Source organism: Equus asinus, chromosome 22 (assembly GCF_041296235.1).
Source record: "Equus asinus isolate D_3611 breed Donkey chromosome 22, EquAss-T2T_v2, whole genome shotgun sequence".
Taxonomy (NCBI): domain Eukaryota; kingdom Metazoa; phylum Chordata; class Mammalia; order Perissodactyla; family Equidae; genus Equus; species Equus asinus.
The window spans coordinates 21,929,751-21,939,905 of NC_091811.1; positions in this window are offsets into that span (position 1 = coordinate 21,929,751).

Sequence of the window (10,155 nt, forward strand, 5' to 3'; positions counted from 1 at the left end):
TAATATGGATGTTTAGTGTGCTTGATTTGTCCCAGAGGTCCCTTAGACTGTCCTCATTCTTTTTAATTCTTTTTTCTTTTATCTGTTCAGCTTGAATGATTGCCTCTAGTCATTTGTCCAGCTCACTGATCCATTCTTCTGTACCATCTTCTCTGCTATTGATTCCTTTTAAGTGAATTTTCCATTTCCATTATTGTATTCTTTGGTTCTGATTGGTTCTTTCTTATTTTTTCCGTTCCTTGGTTGAAGTTTTCACTGAATTCATCCATTCTCCTCCCAAGATGAGTGAGTGTCCATTTGACTATTAGTTTCCATTCTTTATCAGGCAGATTGTTTATCTCTGTTTTGTTTAGTTCTTTTTCTGAGGATTTGCCCTGTTCCCTTATGTGGAACATATTTCTTTGTCTCCTCATTTTACCTATTTCTTTGTGCTAATATCTTTGTATTTGGTAGACCAGCTATGTCTCCAAATCCCAGAGGAGTGGCCTTATTTAAGAAACACCTTATGAGACCCAGCAATGTGATTACCTCTCATCACCAGTTCCAAACATTCCAGGAGTGTCCCCTGTGTGGGCTACATGTGTCCTTCTGTTGTGGCAGGGTGTATCTTACTGCAGGTGCACAGGGAGGGTAGGCTGTCCCCCTGACTCCCTAGCTATAAGGCTCAGCTGTGTGCAGCTGCTATCGTGTGATCATTCACTTTATCTGGCATGGAGAGTCCTGGCAAAATTGACTGCAGTATCTAATAGCACATTCCTGTTGTAATTTTTCTAAGTGTGTAGGGACCCAGAAAGGCTGATTGCTAGGCTTATGGGTTTCAAATTTCTGTAGGCCTCTGGCTTACAAGGCTATTGTCAGCCATCTCAGCAATGAAGCTGGCTGGGCCAGCCCCAGTGTGGAAGCACACAATTATTTCAAGTGTGGGAAGGTGGGGCCCATTCCCCATGTGGCTTTTTGAGAAGCATAAGTCTTCCACAACTGACAAGCCCCACTACCTGCAAGCCCATGCACCCCATCAATGCAGTTCTGCTCCATGCAGATAGCCTGACCCACTGAAGTGGACCCACTCACCCAATTGCAGAGATGCCACACACCTCACCTATGTGGGCCCACACACAGCCCAAGGGCTTGCTGTTGGCTGGGCCAGAACCTAGGGTGGGATGTCTGCCTTGGCTGAGCTGAATTAAATCAGTGCTCTAGTTTGTGGGATTGACCACTTCACTAACAGGCCAGGAGAAGGACTCTAATGGTGTCTGCCAGCATCTGTGTCAGCACTCCTATACTAGATCACAATAATGGCTGCCACCAATGTCTCAGTCCCTGGAGAGGTGGTCCCAGCCTGGCAAGATCTGCCCTCTTGCTGAGATGCACCCAAAACCTATCAAGTGAGTCCCTTTTCACCAAAGGACTGTGCACTTTTCTTTCTGGTGATTTTAGGCTGCTTTCTGAAATGCATGAATTTGTGCATGGGTCCTTAAGAGCAGACTTTTTCTTTCCCTTAGGTGGAAATGTGGCTTTTTTCTCTCCAGAAAGGAATTTCTTCCTCTTCTACCTCGGTCAGCATTGTTCCTTGTTGTGGGAGTTCTTTTTATCCAGCTTTCAGTTCTCTGTCAGGGGTAAGTGTTCCAAGGGTAGTTGTAAACTTATTGTGTCCATAGGATGAGGTGACTTCAAGGTCCTCCTGCTCTGCCATCTTCTGAGCCTAACTGTATTTTAATAAGAATATTTGTTGTAAATGACAAAAGCTCAAGTCTAACTATGTAGGGGGAAAACAAAGGTAATTTTTGAAAACTCTACGTAACAAAAAGTGGGGAAAACAGAAAAATTAGCCTTTTAAAACACAAATCAAATGACACATGAACATCAAAAGAAGTAAAACATTAAACCTAAACGATCTAGTCTCAAATGGAATCTTATGAAATGGAATTATTTAAATCATTCCTAATCTTGTAACAAGAAGAGAGGGAATGTTTATCTATCATTCCTAAGTAAATTAAAAATGGAAATACCATGTGATCTAGCAATCTCACTTCTGGGTACATATCCAAAGGAATTGACACCATTAAATTGAAGAGATATTGGTATTCCCATGTTCATTGCAGCATTATTCACAATAACCAAGGTATGGAAACAACCTAAATGTCTGTCAGTGTAAAAATGGATAAAGAAAATTTGGTATATATACAATGGATTATTATCAGCTATGAGAAAGAAGAAATCTTGTCATTGTGACAAAGATGAACCTGGAGGGCATTATGCAATGTAAGATGCTGGAGAGAGAATGACAAATAATGCGTGCATCATTCATATATGGAATAAAAATGGATTAAATTCATAGAAACAGAGAGTAGAAAAATGGTTGCTGGTGCTGAGAAGTGGAGAAAGTAGGGAGAGGTTCATAAAAGGGTACAAGCTTTCAGTTATTAGATGAATAAGGTCTGAAGATATTGTGTATAACATGGTGACTATAGTCAATAACACTCTATTGTTTATACATAAAATTTACCAAGACAGTAGAGTTGAATATTCTCATCCCAAGAAAAGGTAAAAAGTAAGGCACTGATTTTTTTCTTTTCTTGTATTTTGAAGAAGATTAGCCCTGAGCTAATCTGTTGCCAATCCTCCTCTTTTTGCTGAGGAAGACTGCCCCTGAGCTAACATCTGTGCCCATCTTCCTCCACTTTATTTGTGGGATGCCTACCACAGCACGGCTTGATGAGCAGTGCCACGGCTGCACCCGGGATCCAAACCAGCTAACATCAGGCCGCCAAAGTGGAACGTGCACCACCAGGCAGGCCCATGATTTTTTAAAAATCCAATTGATATGCAATCTTAATGAGTACAAAAGCTCTAGTTGAAAAGTTCCATGTATTATCTCATTCTTAACTGCAACTTTTAACAACTCTGTGAACATGGCCATTATTTTTGTATTGTGAGAAATATAATCGAGGTCAGAAAATTATGTGATGAGAGTATAGAGTCTTAAAAACCTGAAATTCATCAACACAAAAGAAAACAACTTTCCCAAATTGAATGATATGCTTGTTCGTTAGCAAAGTTTTCCTATTTTGATAGAAAAATGCTGACATTTAAAGTTATAAGCTTGACTTTCATGACATAACCTTTTAATTTTTTAAATTAATAAAATGAAGAAATGTGTTTGTGGCATCAGGGAGATTATTGATATATTTCCATTATATCATTGGAGAGAGAAATAATAATCTGACTGATACCATTTTTTTTTAAAGATTTTATTTTTCCTTTTTCTCCCCCAAAGCCCCCCGGTACATAGTTGTGTATTCTTTGTTGTGGGCCCTTCCAGCTGTGGCATGTGGGATGCTGCCTCAGCGTGGTTTGATGAGCAGTGCCATGTCCGCGCCCAGGATTCGAACCAACGAAGCACTGGGCCACCTGCAGCGGAGCGCGCGAACTTAACCACTCGGCCACAGGGCCAGTCCCCAGACTGATACCATTTTTTAACCAATTGGCTTAGCTGTGCAATTAGTCTAAAATGAGTTATTTAGGAAGAATTCACTAAAAAGACAATTATGTAGTCTCGGGTGTCATGTTTAGTCATTGCATATCTTAGCCATTCTTTTCCTAGTTATTTTTTCTCTCCTCTGCCTTTTCAAACTGTCTCTAACCTATCAGAATCAGTAAATGCTATAGGATAATGTAAACATGGCCTTGTAAACTCTGAAGCATAAATAGGCAAACAATCACCATTTGGTCTGGTATCTCTGGTTCTGATGGGGTGAGTTCACAAGCAACTTTTAAACAAATCTTATCATTGACAAGAGATGACCCTTATGAGGAAACTGTGAAAAGAGTAGATGAGCAGCTTAAGCAAGTAATAAAATAAACACATTTTAAACTATATAAATTATAAATCTAATCCTTAAAAAAGTGATGTATATTACAAATAAGATTTGTCTGTATTTCAAATTAAAATTTTGACCCTTTCTAAACTGAGACTGATTCAGGTTAAATAAATCACAGTCTGGTTAAGGAAATTTGTATTACATTCTTTCATGTTAACAGTAGAACAACGGGATAATCTCTATGCAGATGAAAGCCTGTAATTTTACATCGTTAGATCCTTACCTTGTAGATTTTCTCACCCATTTATGGGAGAAATTCTAGTTGACTGGGCTCTATTACTATTCATCTCTTGCTATACTCACATGTTTTCTGTGTCATTTGAATTTTATCATCCTCAGTTTTGTTGACCCCTAAAAGAATGAAAGAGTTTGCCTTTAAGAACAAAAATACTATGTTAATGAAATTCAGAAATTTCTATCATACAAAATGTGATATATGTCTACATGTACATGAGTTAACCATTCCAAAAAAATTACTAATACTATCTGTTAAGACCAAATACTTTATTTGTTTTGGTTGTTATATCTTAAAAGTGTTGAGAATATTTAATTGCAATGCCATGGAGAGATGAATCTTAAGTGAACTGCTGCTTCTGATTTTATTTTAGCCCAGGACTTTTTTCTCTCCTGTTCTTCTGAGAAACTTCACATCACTCTGACAACCTTTAATGTGTACATGATTGGACTCAATGTTTCACAAATGCCACATCAAATATCGCTTCCAGTCACAATGACACTCAGATAAAAGATTTCAAACACCGATCTGCTATTTTTAACCATTTTCTGTTTTTCACAATTTACCCAGTAGTGTCACACTACCCCTGCCCCACCACCAAAGTCATGCCCCTCTAAGGCCTGTGACTATGACCTTATTTGGAAATAGAGTCTTTACAAATGTAATCAAGTTAAGAGGAGGCCATATTGGAGTAGGGCAGGCCTCTAATTAATACATCCGATGTCCTACAAGAAGAGGGAAATTTGGACAAGGATACAGAGACACTGGGATAACACCATGTGATGACAGAGGCAGAGATTGGAATAATACATCTATAAGTCAAGGAGTACCAAGGATTGTTGGCTAAACTAAAACCAAAAGAAAGACATGAAATAGAGTCTTCAAAGTGAACATAGCCCTGTTGACACCTTGATTTCAGACTTCTAGCCTCCAGAACCATGATAGAAGAATTGTTTGTTGTTTTAATCCCAAGAAGGTTAAAATATATAATATGTTATGTGAAATGAAGGAGAGTAACCTCAACTAAATTGGAGTCAAGTAACCTCAACTAAATTGGAGTCAGGAAGTAGGGGCAGCTTTCAAACCCTATTATAGGGGCCTGCCCCATGGCACGTCAGTTAAGTTCACATGTTCCTCTTTGGAGGCCCAGGGTTCACTGGTTCAGATCCTGGTGCTGTGGCAGGTGTCCCACATATAAAGTAGAGGAAGATGGGCACAGATGTTAGCTCAGGGCCAATCTTCCTCAGCAAAAAGAGGAGGATTGGTGGCAGATGTTAGCCCAGGGCTAATCTTCCTCGAAAAAATTTTTTAAAAATCCTATTATACATGCTGATTGCTCCAAACAAGAAAAGGCCGGCTTGCATCTCTGACAAGAAGTACAACCACTTTACTACTGAAGGAAGATTTCTCTCCTCCTGGAAACAGACCAGCCAATGAGAAAAGCTGCAGCTCAGCCAATGAGAAACCATTGCCACCCTGAACTGTTACTTTCACCCAGTGGACTTTCCCTCATAACAGCCCCTCGCTACTTTCCCTTTTTCTGTATGAAAGCAAGCTCCTGCTTTTGTTCTCTGGGTTTGCTTATGGTTCCCAACGCATGCACATTCTGAAATGCAATTCTTTTGTCTAGTCACAAGTAAACTTGTTTTGAGGGTAAAATAACACGTATTTGCTTTTTAAGTTGACAGTTAGAAGATGATAAATGTTACATGAATATGCTTTTGAAAAGTGTAAGAGGTATGGGGATTGCCATCTATGACAGGAAGTGCCATTCACGTGAGTGTCATTGAGGAGGTAATAATAGCACAAAGACTTGAAGTAGGTGAGGCAACTAGCAATGCAGATGAGTAGAGAAGAACATTTCTCATAGAGCAAATAACTAATAAAACTTGCTGTTGAAGAAGCAAGGTGGACATATCTGAGGATCAGAAAGGAGGCTGATAGGGTTAGAGCAGTGTGAGTGAGGCTAATAGTGTTAGAGCATGCATTTCTAACAGAGGTGATGTCGCTGACAACGGGACAAAAACTGATTCTTGAAGGTAGTGAAAAAATCCTTAATTTAATGTATAAAGCACTGATATACATAAAGTACATGAAGAGATGTGTAGTATATCTGTGGTTTTGAATTTTTATGGGGACAGGTTGGGAAAACATGTTTGTAAAGGCTCTTTAGCGGTTGTGTTTGGGCGTGATAATGAAAAAAAGATGGCGAAATACTGTACTAGAGCTCAAGATACAAGAGGTAACAACGCTCAGATCATCCAGGCTTTTGTAAGGCTTTTGCTTCTTCATGGAGAAGCATGGAGAGCCACTCCTAGCTTTAAACAGATAAGTAACAGGATATGACTATATTTTAATAGTCTTTTTGGCCGCAGAAATGAATAGAGAGTAATATCGGAAATAGACTCAAAATAACTCAAGCAAGGGATGATGGTGGCAAACAGAAATGATGAGAAGTTATTGGATTTTGGCATATTTTGAAGTTACTGTTAAGAGGACTCATGTAAATTGTGGCTTGAGAAACAAAGAAGTCAAGGATGAACTATGGTTCTTGCTTTGGGAAACTAGAAATATTGTAGTTCCATCAAATGAATTGGGAAATATTATACATGAAGTTGACGTGGGGTAGAGAGATCAGGAGTTTGTTTTTGGATTAGACATGTCGAGTATGAATTATCTAATAAACATCTGAGTAAAGATGTTGAACAGGAACTCAGATATCTTAAGTATTGATTTAAATGTTGAGAAGTGGGCTGGAAAATATAAAATTGGGCTTTTCAGCTTATATGTGGTGCTTAAAACAAAGCGATTGATAACATCACCAAGGAAATTAATGTACATTTACAAAAGGGAAACCTAAGGACTGAGTCCCGTAGCACTCAAAGGTTAAGAGGTGAAGGTGAAGAGGTGAAATTAGCAAATAAGACTGAAAGGCATAGCAATGAGACAGGAATAAAAATCCTAAGAAAACACATTGCTCTGCGTGCTAATTGAAGAAAAGGATTCCACAAGGCACGAGCAATCTATTGTGTCTAATGCTGAGTCTAATTCAAATAAGATGAGAATTTATTATTGAGTTTACAAAATAGGCAACAGTTTCAGTGTGCTATTGGGACAAAAGTTCAATGTGACAGATTTAAAGGAAAATAAAAAGAGAAGAATCAGAAATACTGTTACTATGATGAACCCAGATGTTTTTTAAATGTATGGTTTTTTTTTTTTAATTTTTTTTTTTTAAAGATTTTTTTTATTTTTTCCTTTTTCTCCCCAAAGCCCCCCGGTACATAGTTGTATATTCTTCTTTGTGGGTCCTTCCAGTTGTGGCATGTGGGACGCTGCCTCAGCGTGGTCTGATGAGCAGTGCCATGTCCGCGCCCAGGATTCGAACCAACGAAACACTGGGCCGCCTGCAGCGGAGTGCAAGAACTTAACCACTCAGCCACGGGGCCAGCCCCTAAATGTATGTTTTCTGAGTGCGATGGCTTGTGGTTCTTGAATCTGAGTATCATATGTGTTATCAACCTCAAACACAATCAGTTGTGGTCTCTTGTAATATTACTTTTCTTCATTTTCCATATCTTCCCACTTTGGAAATTTTATCATTTACTTCATAATATCATTCATAGTTCCTATCTCCTTTTCTCTTTTCTCCAATTGTTTTTTCACTTCACTAACTTTCTCCCTAAATGTTCCCATTCTTGTTTTTTAATCACACTACAGATTTTTCATTTAAAAGGTTTTCTTTTCATTTTTAGAATTCCTGTTGATGACGTTTCCAAATTTCTGTGGCTTCTCCTCATCACTCAACCATCAGATGCAAACTTCAGTTTTGGTGTATCCATTTCTATTTCTTATACTTTTATTGACTTTGAGTTTTTATACCTTATCTATAATCAAGAATTCCAAAATTTGGTGTTTTTTTTTTTTGCCTGAGTTGCCATTTAGGCTTGAGGCTTCCAAATGCTATGTGGCCTAGATTGAGAATACTTCTAGACGTTTTCTATTTTATTCCATTTTCTATTTATATTTTATAATTGCATTTTATATTTATAGTTTCATATTAAATTTTGCCCCCAATCATCACAAAATATCAGTCTTTCTGAAGGTTTCAAGGAGATGCCTCATCTCTCATACCTTGTTTCTTATTTCTCTATTTGTTATTTATGCTGAATATCTCCAAAGTGGAGAGGGGTTCATATTCAAACTCTTCAATCATACATGCTGCTTATTCTACTTGTTATTTTTACCAGAGTAGTAGCTGTTGAGATGAAGAGAGATTTAATTCTATATACAGAAACCATCATTTTTCCAAAATCATTCCAGGAAGTCTGATTACTTTTATGTGGAAATCTTGTCTTTGATCAATTAATTTCCTGTTCAGATTTTCTCCTATTATTTTAATTGGTGATTTCTCTTCTCAAAAGTTTGGTGATTATTTGTCTATTCATATCGATAATTAGTACTTTAAATACGAGCAATGTTTTTCTGTCATGAAATGGTATGTCTATTAATTTGCTAACTAATTTAGAGAATATACAAAGAAGTTTAGCAATATTGAAATTGTTGGAGGAATCTTGAAGCTGCACAGGGTATGTGGATATCTTATATTCTGACTTCTGAGATTTCCATATCTCCTGCAGGTGGTCGTAACTTGTGATATGCTACTCTTCACCACACTTCGCATAAAATCTGGGATCTCCTATGCCAAAAACCACATTCTAGAGTGCTTTTCTCTCAGAGCCAAAATAACAGGGAAAAATCTATTGCTTTTTAATTTTTCAAATTTCAAAGAGGCCACATAGCCTAGATCATCTTTAAAGCAAATAAAATAATTTAATTAATGTCTTTAATTTCTTGCTCTGACAATGATCCCAAGCACCCAAATATTTTTATTACCTTTTATCTTGAAGCTGGTCTTGTATCTTGTATTTCTGTTTTATTTGCTATATTTGCCCTTTAAAAAGTTCAACTGAAAATTTAAATTTTAATTTAATTTTGATGGGTAATTTAATTTGATTTATTTTAGTTTAACTTAATTTTCTGTGAATCCTACTGCATTTGCTTTATCATGTCAAATAATTTCACAAATTTTTCTCTGTGTTCATTTGATATTGTTTTCAAGGTCTAGTAAGAATAATTGGTTATTTTGGGGGGGCTGGCCCGGTTTCACAGTGGGTAAGTTTGCAAGCTCTGCTTTTGCAGCCTGGGATTCACAGATTCAGATCCTGAGTATGGACATACACACCACTCATCAAGTCATGCTGTGGTGGGGTCACATATACAAAATGAAACAAGATTGACATAGATGTTAGCTCAGGGACCATGTTCATCAAGCAAAAAGAGAAAGATTGCCAACAGATGTTAGCCCAGCACCAGTCTTCCTCACATACACATAAATGGTTATTTTTAAGTATTTTTTTCTTAGGATTTCAATGGATTTGCCACAGGAAGTGAAATTGCCATATGTGCTAAATTTATTAATCTTGATCCAACAATATTTTTAAATGGAAAAAAGTTATTTAATTTATTTTTCATTCTTATATTTAAATAGCCAAAAAGTGCCTGTATTATAATGTTCTCCAAGCATATCTATGCCTTTGTCTCTAAAAAGCATATGGAGGTCCTTTGTGATATATATACATATATATATAGGGAATACTCTAGTAAAGTAAAAATGACTGCATAGAAAGCTATTGAGAAGTTCAATTACGGAAACATAGTTGTCTTTGCCAGGAATCAAAAGGAAATACAAAGCAAATAAAGCACCCCAGACCTTTATATCCATCAACATAGGTAAGGTTATCCTGCAGTAACAATGCCAAAATATTGGAGGTTTGCAAAAACAAAACTTTATATCTGCAGCAAGAGAGTTTTATTTTTACTTATGCTGTAGAACCCCTCACCTGCATCAGCCTCACTCTTGGAAAAAGTTTTATGAAGCAGCCTCTGTATGGAACATTGCGGGTCTTTGTGTCAGAGAGAAAAAAGCTACAGAGAGCCATGAACTATCTCTTAATGTTTCATCTCAGAAGTGTCCAA